Consider the following 17952-nt stretch of genomic DNA (forward strand, 5'->3'; position numbering starts at 1 on the left):
CTGGTGCCCTCCACCTTATCACACATTTGAAGAACCGACTTTTATTAAAGCCTGGACCAAGAAAGGGAAGAATTGAACTTCCTAAAACTAGTTTCAAGCCAGCCCCATAACCATTGTGACCCTCTTCATGAGATATTAGTAAAATAATTACATAACTTTGTAAAAGTTAACTTATAGGTTAAACTCCTTTATATCTCTATGGGATACTCCCTTGAATTAGGATTTCAAGATGCCACATCACCTATTATAGAAGAGCTCCTACACTTTCATGACCACACTCTTATAATTGTGTTCTTAATTAGCTCTCTTGTCCTCTACATTATCTCATTGATATTAACTACAAAACTAACCCATACTAGTACCGTAGACGCCCAAGAAGTAGAAACTATCTGAACTATTCTTCCTGCTATTATTCTCATCTTAATTGCCCTTCCCTCACTCTGTATTCTATACATAATGGACAAAATTAACGACCCATCTCTAATGGTAAAAACTAAAAGCCATCAGTGATATTGAAGTTATGAATATACAGACTACGAAGATCTTAGTTTTGACTCCTATATGATTCCAACCTCGGATCTGGCTGCAGGAGATCCTCAATTTCTGGAAGTAGATAACTGAGTAGTACTTCCAATAGAGTTACCTGTGCAAATACTAATTTCATCTGAAGACATGCTCCACTCCTGAGTGGTCCCATCCCTTGGCTTAAAAATGGATGCAATTCCTGGTTGACTTAATCAGGCTACCTTAACATCAACATGGCCGGGACTTGACTATGGGCAATGTTCTGAAATCTGTAGCTTTATGCTAATCGTCCTTGATTTGGTCCCATTAAAACATTTTGAAAGTTGATACTCACCAATGTTATAAATTCATTATGAAGCTACAGCAGCTTCAACCTTTTAAGTTGAAGATTAGGAGCCAAAATCTCCTCATAATGAGATGCACTAATTAGACACATGAGCATAATTTGTTACAATTTTATCAATGATCCTAGCCCTATTATTCATATTTCAACTTATAATTTCAAACCATCTGTACCCGTCTAACCCTTCCCACAAAGACATTAGTTTAACTGAACAAAAAACCATATGAGAAGAAAGATGAATGAAAATTTACTTGCCTCTTTCATTATCCCTACAATAATAGGACTTCCTATTGTTATCTTTATTATTATGTTATTTTTATTTTATTTTTATTTTTTATTTTATTTTTATTATTATTGTTATCTTTATTATTATGTTCCCCAACATCATCTTTCCCTCACCCAACAAACTTATCAACAACCACCTCAAACATCATTCAATTCTCAGAATTCTTAAATTCAATTACAATCTCTACCTCATCATACAATACCATAAACATAACAATCAAAAACTCCATTAAAAATCTTAACAACAGTACACCCCAAATTACTACACTTGACCTCCATGTCTCAGGATATTCTTCCATTGCTATAGCTGTAGTATAACCAAATACCACTAACATATCTCCTAAATAAATTAAAAATACTATCAAACCTAAAAAAAGACCCTCCAAAATGTAATACAACCTCACACCCAATTTCTCCACTAACAATTAACACTAATCTACCATAAATAGAAGACGGCTTTGAGGAAAATCCTACAAAACCTCAAACAAAAAGTATGCTTAATAAATATGTAATGTATGTCATTATTTTTACATGGAATGTAACCATGAACAATGACATGAAAAATCATCATTGTTATTCAACTATAAAAACATTAATGATAAATATCCGCAAAACTCATCCCTTAATAAAAATCATCAACCACTCCTTTATCGACTTACCTGCACCCTCTAATATTTCCACATGATGAAACATCGGCTCCCTTTTAGGTCTCTGCCTAGCTATCCAAATTCTTACAGGGCTATTTCTAGCAATACACTACACATCAGACATAGTAACAGCCTTCTCAACTGACACTCACATTTGTGGAGACATTAATTACTGTTGACTCATTTGTTATATACATGCTAATGGCACCTCAATATTCCTTATCTGTCTCTTCCTTCACATAGGTTGAGGGTTGTATTATGTGTCCTACACCTACTTTGAAACATGAAACATGAGTTATTCTTCTCTTTGCTGTAATAGCCACAGCATTTATAGGCTGTGTTCTTCCCTGAGGCCAAATATCACTCTGAGAGGCAACTGTAATTACAAATCTTCTATGTGCTATCCCCTACATTGGAACCACCCTCGTGGAATGAATTTTAGGAGGGTTCTCAGTTGACATAGCTACTTTAACAGGATTCTTTGCATTTCACTTTGTACTACCATTTATTATCGAAGCACTAGTAATAATCACCTTCTTTTCCTCCAGGAGATAGGGTCAAACAATCTCTCTGGCCTTATCTCTGACTCAGATAAAATCCCTTTTCACCCATATTATACTATCAAAGACATCCTTGGGGGCCTTCTCCTTATCCTAGTCCTAATAGTCCTTGTCTTATTCTCACCAGACTTCCTAGGAGACCCCAATTATTACACATCTGCTAACCCTTTAAACAACCCCTCACATTAAACCAGAATGATACTTTCTATTCACCTATGCCATCCTCCGATCTATTCCTAATAAACTAGGAGGCATATTGGCCTTAGTTTTTTCTATCCTAATTCTTATACTCTTTCCTATACTCCATATATCTAAACAAAGTAGCATGATGTTCCTACCATTGAATCAGTGTATATTCTGATATTCTGAATTCTGGTAGCTGACCTATTTACACTAACCCATTCATTATTTTTGGTCAACTAGCATCAGTCTTATACTTCACCATCATCCTCCTTATCCTACCAACTGCCAGCTTAATTGAAAATAAACTGCTCAAATGAAGAGCCCTAATAGTATACATATTACCTTGGTCTTGTAAACAAAAAATGAAGTTTTAAACTTTTTAGAGCATACACCTTCAACTCCCAAAGCTGATATTTCTTACTTAAACTATTTTTAGTAATTAGATGTAGCTGCAAGAAAATTTCAGTCAACAAAATGTGTGCAACTTCCAAGCCTGGTTCTTGAAGAATTCCTGGGTGTGATCCTGTCAATCTTCTTTCCATCTGATGGCTGCATATTAGTGTCAAGAATGACCTTTGAAGCCAGGTGTTGTAGATGGAAAAGGCTCTATCAGCTTGGTTCCCTATTGGAAGTCTATAAAATTTGTGTGTGTGGGGGGGTATGAGAGAAAGAGAGAGAGAGAGAGAGAGAGAGAGAGAGAGAGAGAGAGAGAGAGAGAGATTGATTTAAAAAACACATAGGACCTCAAAATAATTACATTCCTAGCCAAGAAAAAGTTATTTTTGTTTTGTTTTGTTTTGTTTTTTAATTCACTTCCTGGGTTGGTGTTGTCAATCAGTGATAGAGTGCTGGCCTAGCATGTGTGAGGCACTGGGTGAAATTCTTAGCACCCTATATAAATAAATGAATAAAATAAAGGTCCATCAACATCCAAAAAAATTTTTTTAAAAGTTCACTTCTGAAGAAATGTGGTGGTAAACACACATTTTTCTTTGGTATCGTGGTTGAATAGATATTATTGATCCCTAAGAACTGATACATAATCATATTTAATACTAGTATACCTGATTGAAGAATAAAGGTTTTCAAATATAGAACCTTTCTGAATTATCTTTTAATGCTAAAACTTGATCTCTTTCATCATTATTTCTTTTTGTTTGACCCATGTTCTAATTTCTATGGAAAGATGAAAAATTGCCTTTGTAGCTTTTAGAAACAAATATTAGATGGTAGAATTTTCCATCAGAAACTATAATGTTTAGCCAGATGTGGTGGTGCACACCTGTAATCCCAGCAACTTAGAAGGCTGAGGCAGGAGGAACACAAGTTAGAGGCCAGCCTGGAAAACTTAGTAAGGCACTAAGCAACTTAGGAGATCAAAATAAAAATTAAAAAAGGGTTGGGGATGTAGCTCCATGGTCAAGTGCCTCTGGGTTCAATTCCTAGAATAAAAAGCAAAACAAAATACCATGAATTTCTTGGGATGAACTCAATGACTGTGTATAAGTAGAAAGCTCAAATGAAAAAAACGAAGACAGAAAAAGAAACGAGAATGCTTTTTCAAGAACTTTTTTCAAGTTAGGACATAACTTGAGTGGATCAAGAGTGATCTTCAGCTGAGCAACTGTGAGAACTCTAAGTTCTCTCTAGGGGATAACCTGAAGGGGATCTCCAAATTCTTACTTGGTCCTTCCTTTCCTAGCCTTCTTCATAGTGTACTGTTAGGGAAGCCAGATGAATGATCAGAATCAGTGGCTTTGTCACTGTTATAGTTAAAGCTTTGTCCCAGGGTTTCATAAACTGACTACCAGACCACTCACAAATAATTGAATCAAGCCTTTATTGAAGCACACCGGTGGTGGCTGACCAGAACATAAAGCTGTTCCCCTGATCAGCCCCAAACAATTGCAAGGGAACTCCTTATAATCCTGAAAATCACAAAAGGGATGTTCAGGGGGTCTAGCCAATGCAAGCAAGTCAGGTTACAGAAGCAGGACAGTGCAGTCAAGCAGAGGGAAGCCTAACCAATCACAGTTAGCCCAGGCACCCCAGTTACAGAAACAGAGCCCCGTTACCCTAGTTACAAAAACAATGCCCCATTAGGTTAGTTCCGTGTTCTTAAAGGTTTCTATAGCAAAAGGAAAAGAACATTTTGTCCCAGTTATGACTCTTCTACTTGGCATGGTTGTTTTATAGGATGAAGTCATAAAACAAAATGGAGTCACATTTGCTTCTACTAGCACATCACCTTTTTATAATTATTCGGGTCCTATCAGGCTGAACTGGATTTCTCTTTTTCCAGAGAACACTAAACACTAATTTCATAAACAAAGACATCATGGAAGTTGTAGAAAATGAGACTTTTTCTCTAAAGGCATTGAAAAAAACACTGATGCTCCCTATTAAAGCAGAAAAAAAAATCTTTTCAAATTCAAACCAACTTTGAATTTCAAGTCATAACAAACTATTCATTTTTTGTTTAAGATCCAGTCAATTTTTACAAATCAGTAAATCTGGGACTGCATTAAAAGAAACCAAAATAAAAAGCACCCTTTAAATCCAGATTCTATTCTATGAATCAATTTTTCTAATTAAATTGGCACAAACCCATAATATTTTAATATTATTTTTGATAAACACATTGAAAGCATTTTGAAAGCATCATTTTTTACTCATACACCAGAAGTACAGAACTCCTAGATACATTTTGTACCTGCTGTATATTTTTAATAAAACAATCAAATTGATAATTAAAATACAAATAACTTCTATAGCAATCATAAGACAAAGACCATGTTTCGTATAATATCACTGGAACTCTAAGTTAAGGTTGCACATAATTGGAATTCTGCAATGAATCATCTATAACTTAACAACAATGGATTTGATTTAGGAGTTTCCAGTTTTACTCCCAGTTCTGCTCCTAATAGCTTGTTTTTGTGCAAGTGACAACTTCCCTGAGCTCATTCAGTTCTGCAAATTGAGGGAAATTGTCTAGACCAGCATTGGCCAAAAGAACTTTCTACAATGAAGGGATTGTTCTCTGCTTATGTGGTAGTCACTAGCCACATATGATGACAGACACTTGAAATGAGGCTGGTGTGACAAAGGATAAATTTTAAATTTTATTTAATTCTAATTAATTAAATAGCCTCATGTACCTAATGGCTGCTTATTGGACAACAGAGGGCTACATGCACTCTCATGCCATCACTCAGAAACCTTTGAGTGCCTACAATCCCCCAAGCAACAGGTGAACAGGTGAGGTGAAGGCAAGGACACTGGTCATTATAATGTCTTTGCCCTCAAGGAGGGAGAAAAACTAAATGTTTTTGCTAATACGTATTCAAAACAACTATGTACTCATAAAGGGAGAGAAGTAACTGGAATCATCTCTAAGGTCCTCTTTGGCTCTAAAATTGTATGAATTAAACTTAGCATGTATTTACTTTTATCTGTGGTGCTCTTTATTGGCTTTCTTTCCTTTTTTTTTATTGATTGTTCCAAACATTACAGAGCTCTTGATAAATCATCTTTCATACATTTGACTCTATTGGGTTTTGAACTCCCATTTCTAGGGGTTAGGAAAGTAGCAGATTAAGACAGTCACTAATATGCCATTATGTAAAAATGTGAGTATGTAACAGATGTGATTCTGCTATCTGTATTTGGGGCTTTCTTTCTTAATACAGAGATAGTAGGAACCAAGCTCTTTATTGGCTCTATTTCTTAATATGGAGATAGTAGGAAAAAAGTACAATGTGCATGCTCATTTCATCCATTGATTATGTGGCTGATTCATTCATTCATTCATTCAATATTTACTGAGGTATTGTTTTGTTTTGTTTTAATAACAAGACTTTGTTAGGCACACACAGAAAATAACAAACAAAACAAAATAAGAATAAATCTGATGATGTCTTAAGGTGATCCAAAAAGTTCATAGTGAAACAAAGAATTTATTTTTCAGGAAATGGTTACTACCAGGTGCTGTGTTCACATGGGACATATTTAGAATTGATGGTGTTTCAAATGTTATTTGAACAAGCTAGGGCCAAATCAGGAGTGTTGCTTCATCCTAATGATAAAGAAAGTAGAATAGTTCTGCATATCTGTCTGTTAGGCAGTAGCTAGTGATGAGTAGTGAAATGAATGGCAATGTCAGAAGTGTTCTTTAAACTACTTCCAAAGTAGATGAGAAAGCAAATTATGGTAGTTCATTTGTAGAAAATAAATAGAAGCAAAGACGCTAATGAGAACACACATCAAGAGGAAAGGATTAATGGGACTAACTCTTGACAGGGCCCATTAAGACTGGTGTGAGGCTAGAATTTATGGCTACAGGGGTTTCCATTGGTGTGGGAAAGAAGGCTCCTTTAGTAGCTCAGGTGCACTAAGGTAATTTCTAACTGGCTATTGACTCCAGTGCCCACATTAACATGGGATTGACTTGTAGATGACCACCCCCCACTCCCCAAAAGGATGGCCACCATGACAGCTCCTGAGAGGACAGTTAAGGTCAAAGCTCCACTGCCTGAGGTGAAGGAGGAGTTGAACATCTGATTGGCAAAGAGTGCAGAAGGCAGTCCCCAGTTCTCCTGGTAAACAGCACACAGTAATGAACCTGGAGACAGCATTGTTTCCTTTGTCATTCTCTGCTGGGAGACAGCCCATCTTCTCTCTTGACAGTGCTCTCTGCTTAAGCCTCAATAGAATTTTACTTTACTTTCACCTCACTTTCTCTTTACATTTACTTATAATCAAGTTCTCTTGCATGGCTTTCGTTGTCTGACTTTAAATATTCTTTCTTCAGAATGCAAGAACAGAGGTTTGGAGTTTTAGCTCCCTGCTTTCCTGTGAAATGTCCATTAAAAATTGTGCACAAGGGCTGGGATTGTGGCTCAATGGTAGAGTGCTAGCCTAGCACATGTGAAGCACTGGGATCAATCCTCAGCAACACAAAAATGTAAATAAATAGAGAAAATTATTCTGTACAGCTACAACTAAAAATGTTTTTAAAAAACTATGCACAAAAGCCAGTCGCAGTGCTGGGTTTGTAATTCAGTGGTAGAGTGCTCACCTCACACTTGGGAGGCCTTGGGTTCCATCCTCAGCTCCACATAAAAATAAATAAATAAATACATAAAGGTATTATGTCCATCTACAACTAAAGCAAAATAATACAAAACAAAAGAAAACAAAACAGCTGTGCTTGGTGGTACACACCTGTAATCCCAGCAGCTTGGGAGGCAGAGACAGGAGGATCAAATCGAGCCTCAGCAACAGAGAGATGTTAATCATCTCCATGAAACTTCTGTCTTTAAATAAAAAATATACAAAATAGGACTAGGGATGTGGCTCAGTGGTGGATGTTAGATCAAAGTCATATTCTGGTTTTAAATGCTAGAGAGGAGCATCTAAGTTTTGTTTTGTAGTTTATAAGACATTTGAGAAGGGAATGAAGAATCACAGTTGTTTATTAAAAGATTGATTTGAGAGAACTATTTGCCTTGAGATAGGGAGAGGCTAAATGCAGGGACAAATTGTAGGAGTACATATCACAGCATGGCAGGTAATCTCTTGAGTTAGGGGGATTGGAGAGGAGGGCACCCGAGAGGTTATTGCAAAGCTAGAACCAATAGAACCTGGCAACTAAGTGCATATGGTGATGAAATAAGGGAAGAATTTTAAAAAATGACTTTGGTATTAAAAGACTCCGTGATAAATAGGATGGCGGTACTTCAAGAAAATTTAAGAAATGCAGGAGGGAAATCAGATTTAGGTTGACATTAGAAAATATGCTCTTATAAGAAAGAAACACATTCAAAATATATTTTAGAAAAAAATTACATAAATTTTAGGCATCTATATCCATCTATTCATCTCTCTCTCTCTCTCTCTCTCTCTCTCTCTCTCTCTATATATATATATATATATATATATATATATATATATATATATATATATATATATAAAACTGATGCCAATGATGAAAATGAGAAAGGCACTGGGGACATCTTGAATTTTTGCACTGAGGTAATGAGTGTCCAGGTTACTTGTATTTAATACTATTTCCTTTATTACTTAAGTGTATTTATTCTCTCAGACTGAGGGTTGAAAAAATGCTTCTTGTAACTTTAAGCTGACCTTCATGGTTAGCAAAGTGTCTGAGGTCTATAGATTTTCTTACTGCATTCAAAATCTTTAACCAAGGGAATTCTTAAAATAGCAGAAAAGATCTTTATTGTACCAACAACAAAAAGTGTCCATCCTTGGAAAGACTTGATTTAAGCGTTTAGCTCACATGCTCTTTGAACACTTAAAATGAAAGACTTTCTAGATTAAATCTGATATGCTTAACAAATTTAAAATAAATAGCCCATAGACAATTTTTGTCATGAAATTAAATACAATTTCTCAGTTGGCAATCTCTCTGAGAAAGAATATTCAGATTTCCAAATTGGTTAAGATATAATAATAATAATAATAATAATAATAATAATAACAACAACAACAACAATAAGTGCTTATCCAATTGCTTCACAAGGTACTAAATAGGGAGGGAAGATCTGTTATTACAAGTGAGTCATTTTTTTATTTTTTAAAAATTTTTGAGCCATTTTATAACGCAAAATGTCCTAAGCAATACTTTATTCCATATCAATGGCTTTGCATTTTCAATCTGAAATCACAGTAGGAATGTGCGGTAGGCTCAACTAGAATGGTATTTATAGTGCTATAGTTAACTTCACTGATTTTTAATTCTCCCTTGAATCTTAAGAACTGTCTTTATGAGAAGCTCTTCTTTTGCCTGGCTGTTGGAGGGACAGGAGGGCTGAGGCTCAAGGTATGTTGAAACACCAAGCACAATTTCCTTTCTTTGGCATGCTTTGAAATTGTAAGAAAAGGTGGGAGGTTGTTTTGTGGGAACAGAAGAATGCTACATGCTTGGCAAGTCAGTTTGGCCAAAGGAGAGTACAGCAGAATCCTGATGGTTTTAATACAAAGTAAAAACACCAGAACAATGCAGATAACAACAGCAAAAAAAGATAGAAAAAGACATTTTTTCCCTAATTACATGTAGAAAAAGAAACTGAGATAAATGAATAAGCAACGGGCTTAAAATCAAATTTTATTTAAAAAATCCATAGTTTTGCTTCAATTTTTGGCTTATTTTTAGTGCAGAATTGATAGTTAATACTTAGCTAATCAATCACCTTCATTTGTAGAACCCTTTTTGTGGGTCAAGTTTATTGGCTTTGCACTAATGTGATAAGTCTGGGATGGAGCAAAAATTATGTTGCTTCCTTCAGATCAAAGCTGTTAGTAAAGAGGGACATGGTGCTTATGTGGGGTGGGAACACAAAAATAGTGGGAAAGGATTCCATCTTCTTTGCTTACATTGTGGCATTTAGTTTAAAAGATACATATGTGCTTTGATATAAACTGCAATTGTTATCCTGTAAAGTTGTATATAAACTAATTTTTTGGTTGTTAATCAAATTTGAATGGTTCCATCATAGTTTCAGACTTCCTTTGTCTTTATTGCTGATTTTTATTTTATTTATTTTTAGTACTGGGGATTGATCTCAGGGACAGTTGACCACTGAGCCACATCCCCAGCTCTTTTTTTTTGTATTTTATTTAGGGACAGGGTCTCACTGAGTTGCTCAGCACATTGCTTTTCCTGAGGCTGGCTTTGAATTTGAGGTGCTTCTGCCTCAGCCTCCTAAACTGCTGTGATTACAGGCATGTGCCAACACACCCAGCTGCTGATTGATTTTTAATTGTCAGAAGTTTCTAAGACTTTCATTTCAAGTTTCTCTACTACTTTTAACCTCTGCTTTGTAAATCCTAATACACATTCATTTGTTATGATTTTCAAATGTCCTTTATAATGTGAAAAATGGCCCTTTCTTCTACATCCTTAATTTAAACTTTGAAAGTCTAGATTTCTGTAACAATAACAATATCAGGAGGCTGGATATAGCTCAGTTGGTAGGGTGCTTGCCTCACATGCACGAGGCCCTGGGTTCAATCCAAACACCACCAAAAAAATAAATAAATAAATAAACAAAACCCAACAATATCAGCAAGCACTAATAGAATATTTATTATTAGTAGTTATTATTCCAGAATAAGCACTTCATGTATTCATTTATTCAAGCCTCATATTTAATGAAATAGGTGACATTTTCTTAGATTTCACAGATGAAGAAATTGAGGCACAGGGATATTAAACAACTCTCCTAAGATTACCCAATAAGTAAACAATATATAGGATTTGCTAAATTATATTCACAACTCTAATTGAGTGAAACAGGAACATTTGTTTAGAATCCATTAATATATTTGTTTGTTCAAAAACTATATATATATATATATATATATATATATATATATATATATATATATATATATTGCATTCCTATGCATTGAGAGCACTTCTTCTATGCACCGAAGAAACAGTAGTGGACAAGGCACACAAAATTCCTGTGCTCATGAACTTCCTCAGGCTTTAAATGGACACATAATAAGCAAGTGAATATGTAATATGAAGTAGTAATAGGGCAATGGAAAAGAGTAAACAGGGGAAGGAGATGGTGAAAGTGGGTGGTGGCCATGGGAAGAGGCAAGATGCTATTTTGGGAGGATTATCAGGGATTGAACCCAGGGTTGCTTAACCACTGAGCTACATCCCCAGACCCTTTGTATTTTATTTATTATTATGAGACAAGTCTTGCTAAGTTGCAGAGGCTGACTTTGAACTTTAGATTCTCGTGCCTCAGCTTCACAAACTTCGAGGATTACAAATGAGCACCACTGTGCATGGCTAAGGTGCTATTTTTTGATAGATTGTCCAGAAAGGCTTCTTTAGGATTTCTGAATGATGTGAGTGACAAAGCCATGAGGACACGTGGTAGAAGAGTATACCAGGCAGAAGAAGAGAAGATGCAAAGGCCCAGAGGCAGGAAGGAGCTATTGCCTTCAAGGAACAATCACAAAAGTAGAGAAGAATAAAGAATCAGAAGAGTGGTAGAAAGTTAAGTCAGAGAGGTATCCAGGAAGGAAAAGGCCATGAAAAAAAGTTTGAATTTTACTGAGTGTGAAAGGAGAATGTATGAGGATTCTGCATAAGTTTGTGGCATTATCTGATTTTTTTTTCATTTATAAATACACAATTTTATTTGCTATTTTCAGGAGAAACTTAGGCATTAAATGGTAAGCTGATAAAATATGGATACTGAAAAAAGTACAAAAATATAAATATCACCTTAGGATAAATTTGAATGAATTAAGTCTTAATATCTTTAAGTTAAAAAACAAAAACAAAACAATCCACAAGCATACCTATTATGTCAATGTCAAAATCAAAAAATGCTAGTACCCAGCAGCTCCCCAGGGCCAACAGGGACACCTTCCCTTGGAGCTCTGCTGGGGAGGACCAGTTCAGCCAGTGACTAAATCTGCCCTATAGAAAGGTTTTTATAAATTGTTTAAGCTGAACCTTTAACAACATACAAGAGGCCTTACAAAATCCTAGATGCTGAAAAACTTGGTTAATCAGGTTATTGGCAAAGAAAAAAAAAAGAGGACCTAGGCAAGAAGTTTCTGGAAGCATTGACATTGGACAGCATCAGAGCCTCTGACCTCACACAGGCAACTCCAGTGGTCAGTCTGCACAGCTCCACTGGGAAGCAGAGTTCAAGGGGCAGAGCTTGCTCACTGGAGCCAGGCTCCCAGCCCCCACTCAAGAGTCTTAGAGCCTGCAGGGTGCAGCCTCTACAGTAACCCCAGCAGCCTGGATGGCACACTGGCTGGGTCATGTAAGTTGTGTCAAGTCTCAAATGCTCCAGGAGTATTAGAAAGAAGAACTGCATAGTTTTACAGAGAAAACAGAGCCAGAGTGGAAGAGACACATGATGCACTAAAAATATCCCTACTCTTCAATGTGACTCGGAGTGTCAGTTCCAGAAGCTAGGTGACAGGCCTCCACCTAGCCTCCATCCCAGGTGTGACAAAGGCACTGGTGGGCACCAGCTCCCCGATGAGCCCTCAGGTGGAACCCATGAGGCAAAACTTCTAGTTCCCTTTTAACAACTTGACAGATCTACCTAAAACATAGCAACACTTTTAGTCATTTCTAAAGAGTATAAACATTGGGTAATCTATCCACACTTAAAAAAAAGGGATACAAAAATCTCTTGCCTGGAAAATACAAATTAAGAAGCCTTGACTGTCCTGGCTGTGCAGGCTGGAATAAGAGCCTGGCTCTGAAGGAGGCCGGCCCTCAGGGTAGGTGCCCAGAAAGTAGTGATGATGTAGAGTCCACCATTGTCAGGGGTCTTTGCTAAGGTTGAGAAACTGTCAACTGATCACACTGAAGGCAGAGCATCCTCCCTGACCTGAGGATGATGTTCAGGTGCTTAAGCAGTCATCACCCAGGCATCTGGACCTGAGCCACAGTGTGCTCGACAATCCACATGGCTGCTGCTCCTTCCTCCTGGTGAGGCCTGAACTGCTATCACAGACTGTGAATGTAGCACCAAGGGCCCTGCCCTTCAGATGGTCTTCAGGACTGTGCAGGCTAGTTGGGAGAACCCTGCCTCAGTCCCATTCAGCACTGGGAAAGAACAGAGCAGGCTCCCAGAGAGCCCCCCTGGCCCCTGTGCCTCCTGTCTATGGGGATGCCTGGCCTTAGACAGCTGGGCTGTCTCTCACCAGCCATCTCTGAGGCAACAAAGATGCAGACCCAGATCTCTAGAGAAATGATCAAAAGCAGTTTTCTTCTCACAGACGTACTTCCTGGACATGGAGGTTCAATGAATCTTTGGCAAAAGTATATCATTTCTTCGGCTGTCAGTGCTGCATATCTCATCCTTGAGCCCCGTTCTTGCAAAATCTTGGCCTCCTCGCTGGGCTCACTGGTTGTACCATATGGGGTGTTGGGCAGCTCCTTGGAAACCACACGGAGAGCTCGGCCAGGTCTTCCTTCCCATAGTTGTAAGAGGAGCCCATACTGACCAGCTGCTCAAATTTCCAGCCATCAGGCATGATGGACACCATCTGTGTGAGCCCCTCCTCCTGACACTGAACACAGGGTATACATGCTTCACAGGCACCTGTGATGTTTTGCTGTCTCGTTCTCTAATTTTGTCCTTTATAAGTTTTATGAGTGAGGTGACATTGTAAAATTCTGCTTCTTCCCACACTCCTTCCTCAGGGAGGTCTTTGTTAAGGACCAGCTTCCCATGTCTCAAGGAGTTCAACACAGCTCCAAGGTCCCTGGGATCCTGTCAATTAAATAGGCACCCCTTTCACCCCAGGGCCAGAGTCCAGGGAGAAAAAGTAGGTCTGCAGCCGAGTTAGGGGTCTGGGGGACCTCCTCCTCCACCACTGGAGGCAGGAGGCAAGGGCAAAGGGCGCCCTTGGAATGGGGACCGGAGTCCCTGAGACAGCAGTTGGTGCCAGGGTGCAGTGCTGTCCTGTGGCCTAGGCGAGGGGCCGGGGCCCCTGGCGGGCCTGCGCCCCCCCTTACCTTGTCTGAGTCCAGGTCTGAGTCGGCCTACCACAAGCAGTATAGGAAGGACTTCAGTCCTGGAATAGTGTCTGCTGGGGGGTGGGGAAGTAAGTGACACTGACATTGAGCCCATTGAGCAGAACCCCCTGGGACATGCTGCCAGGGCGCTGAGCCAGGGCGCTGAGCCAGGGCGCCCGCTGAGCCCTGCTCTTCAGTGGCAGCATAGGCCACCTCCCTGTCTGCCCCATTGCCTCCTAGGGCTGCTGGCAGAAGCTCTGAGAGATTCTCCACCAGGATCTCAGCAAGCCCTGCTACAATGCTGATTTGTGTTTTTGAAAAGGTAACTGGCTCTGGATGTTGTGTGAAGAACTTCCTAGAGAGGGCCCCTTAGAAGATTGTCACTGGGTGATAGACAATAGTGGCCTAGACTCATCTACTCAGATGGGGAAGACATGTTATGCTTTAGATTCCTTGTAAGCAGCCAAGTAGAGACTTTGAGAAGGTGATCAAAATAGAAATCTAGAACTTTGCTGGATTGTTAGAGAAGGAGATATAATTTTGGAACTTATCAATGTATAAATGTATTAAAAACTGGGATTGTTTATGATCTGGAAGTGAATGTAAATAGAAAAGAGAGCCCTAGGACTCAATGGAGGGTTCTTAGTATTCTGTGAATAATCTCAAAGATCCCTCTTTCCATCAACAATAAGAGTCATTGATGATCATTGTCTAGATTCATTAATTCATTAGTGTTTAAAATGGTGATAATCTAATTCTATCATTGTTTGTTCAATTTATTAACTAGAATCTTCTATAAGAAGAAAACTCCTGTGGGTACCCTGGTGCTTACATTGAATTCCAGGGACATGGGGGACTGAGGCAGGAGGCATGAAAGTTCAAGGCCAGTGTCAGCAATCTAGCAAGACCTTCAGCAACTTAGTGAGATCCTGTCTCAGAATAAAAAGGGTTTGGGATGTTGCTTAGCAGTAAAGTGCCAGAGTTCAAAGTCAAGTTGAGAGAGAGAGAGAGAGAACTCAAAAGACTAATCCAGTAAAAACTTGCTTTTGATTAGGGAATGATCCAACCAGGCTGCTGCTGATGTCTTTAGGATCCTGGACTCTCTCCATAAGCACTAACCTACTTCTCCTTTGCAGTTCTATACTCCTCTGGGTCTTTAAATCCTATCTTTGAAATTGGTGAATGGAAAAAGAGAATGGAGGATTACATGTGGCAGAACTCTGCAGGCTAGACCCGGAAGCTACTTTTCGTTGCCTATATTCCCTTGGCTATAACAGTCATCTGGCTACACCTAACTGCAAGTGAGATCAGGAAATGAAGGTCAGTTGTATTAGGAAAGTGGAAATACTTTGGCAAATAGTTACAATTTAGAATTATAACCTGTGATAGAAGCTGTAAATTAAAATAATATGTTCAGATGAGAATAACAGGGTGGGCAAAGGGAGCGATTTTAGAAAAAAATTTTGTTATGAGGTAAACAAAAAAACTCTTGGTCTTAATTCATACCTAGGATCATGCTTAAGAGGCCTAAAAACTAAGAAATCAAGAAGCAGTGGGAGAGGTGAATGAGGTGGCTCAGGCCTATAATCCTAGCAGTGGAGGAAGCTGAGTCAGGAGGATTGCAAGTTCAAGGCCAGCTTCAGCATCTCAGTGAGATCCTGTCTCAAAATAAAAATAAATAAATAAATAAAACAGAACTGAGGATGTAGCTCAGTGTTAGGGTGCCCCTGGTTTTAATCCCCAGTACTTGGAGGGGGGGACTTTTTAAAAAGTACTCTAAAAGGAAGTTCCCTTTCTAACCCATTGCCCCACTATTTTGGAGAATTGGGGCAGCGGTAGGTAATTAGGTGATAATAGGGGTTTTCTTTCAAGAAGCAAGAATGATCTTAAAGGACAATCAATCCTTGAGAAATATCATTGTCAGAAAAAAATGGAATGATATTAATAATTCTAAAATGAATGTCATATTTGATACATTACCCCAATTTTTATTTTACTTGTATTGTATCTTTTGATGCTGGGGACTAATTCTAGGGCCTTGTACATTCTTATCATGCACTCTAACGACATGTTACTCTCCAAACACCCACTTCCAAAATGTAATTGTTAGATGTCTTATAAACTTAATAAACTTCATAATAAATTTATCTGTGTGGACTGCAATATAGCCTTCAGGCCTTTGTTCTCAAAAGTTCACACATAAATACACAAAGTTTTTGGGCCCTGTTATCTTAAACACCTTGAATTCCTTATCTCCCACACACCCCACCCCTTATCTCTCCTTTTCCTGGTGCTGGGAATTGAACACAGAGCCTCCTATATGCTTGGTAAATCTCTACCACTGAGCCATATCCTCCTAGGCACTTTTCATTTTCTCTTTGAGACAGGGTCTAAGTTGATGAGGTTGGTCTCCAACTTGATATCCTCCTGCCTCAGCCTCTCTAGTCACTGGGATTACAGGCATGTGGCACCACACTCCAGTTTGGATTGGCACTTACCTATGTTGTAGTCAATTGATCTTCATAACCAGGGCAACATACTCATTCCCATGCTAAAGATCTGCTGAGGAGATACAGGAACCTTTATTTATTTTTTTCACTTCCTGCCTGGGATAAAATCAGGGGTAGAGACCAGAATTTCACTTTTTCTTGCAGTCTGGGCAAAACTGTGTTTATTATCCCCCCTGGCCAGCTAGGGTTTGGAAGAGCATTTACATCAGATGCCAAGGCTGACCCATGAATAAGCAGCAGAAGCCACTTTTATTCTTAGCCCTTGAGTTGTATAGAAACTATAGAAGTGACTCAAAGAACTCTTTGTAGACCTGCCTATTGTTTCTTCATCAGAATTTCCTCCCTGTTCTCTTTCTAGACATTGCTTGACAAGGAGAGGCTGGGCCCTCCAGGGCTCTGTGAGCATGGGGAGAATCTGGCTGCTAGACCTTGAAGTCCAGCCACACCATTCACCGAGGTTGGGTCCTCATTATGGCTTAATGACTACAGTGTTCCTGGTGTAGAAAACACTCTTTTAGGTAAGACCAATAAATGTCCTGCTGCCTAGTGGCAGATGTTTGGCTTGGCATGTTACACTTGCATTTGGCCAAGCCAACCACATGATCCAGAGGGAGAAAAATAAGATCAAATGCTAAAATATTGGACCAGTTCCCCAGCAGCTGACAGGTGAATAAGAGAAAAGGCCCTGATATTCATATAGTGACTATGTTGTTAATAGAGGAGCATTTTGAAATCCTTGCGGGTTGATATCAAGAAGTTAAAATGCTTAAAAACAAATGTTTCATGTTATTTTATTAGTGAGCAGCTGGTAATACTTTGAAAATTTCCAAATCTAGCATCATCTCAGTTGTGATGGTACTTTGGGGTTCAAGTGTACATTTTTGTGTGTGCTAGACTGAACCAAGAACTGTTTACTCTTTTTCTTTTTTAAAATTAATTTTCTTTAATTTCCATCAAGGTAAAAATAAAATACTATTGGAGAGTTTTTATAGAAAAACAAGTTTTTAGCCTTTTTCTAGTCTCACTTGCCACAGGCAAATATTCTCCCCTTTTTGGCAGGTTAAAAAGACTAAAACCTTTAATACTGATTTTTATCCCTGTATTCCTTTCAACTGATCCATGAAAAGTTACATCTGCAAGTAATCTGGTGCATATCCTTCAAGAATTCATTTCTCAGCTCATCACAAATATACATATGGTCATGCATTGCCTATGGTTGTGCTATGTCCTGAAAAATGTATCTTTAGGCAATTTGTCATTGTATGAACACCACAGTATGTACTTATACAAACTGGAACAATTACCATGTCAATAACCACTAGATATCACGTTATAGGACAACCATTGTATTTGTGGACTG

This window comes from Urocitellus parryii, chromosome 11 (assembly GCF_045843805.1).
Source record: "Urocitellus parryii isolate mUroPar1 chromosome 11, mUroPar1.hap1, whole genome shotgun sequence".
Taxonomy (NCBI): Eukaryota; Metazoa; Chordata; class Mammalia; order Rodentia; family Sciuridae; genus Urocitellus; species Urocitellus parryii.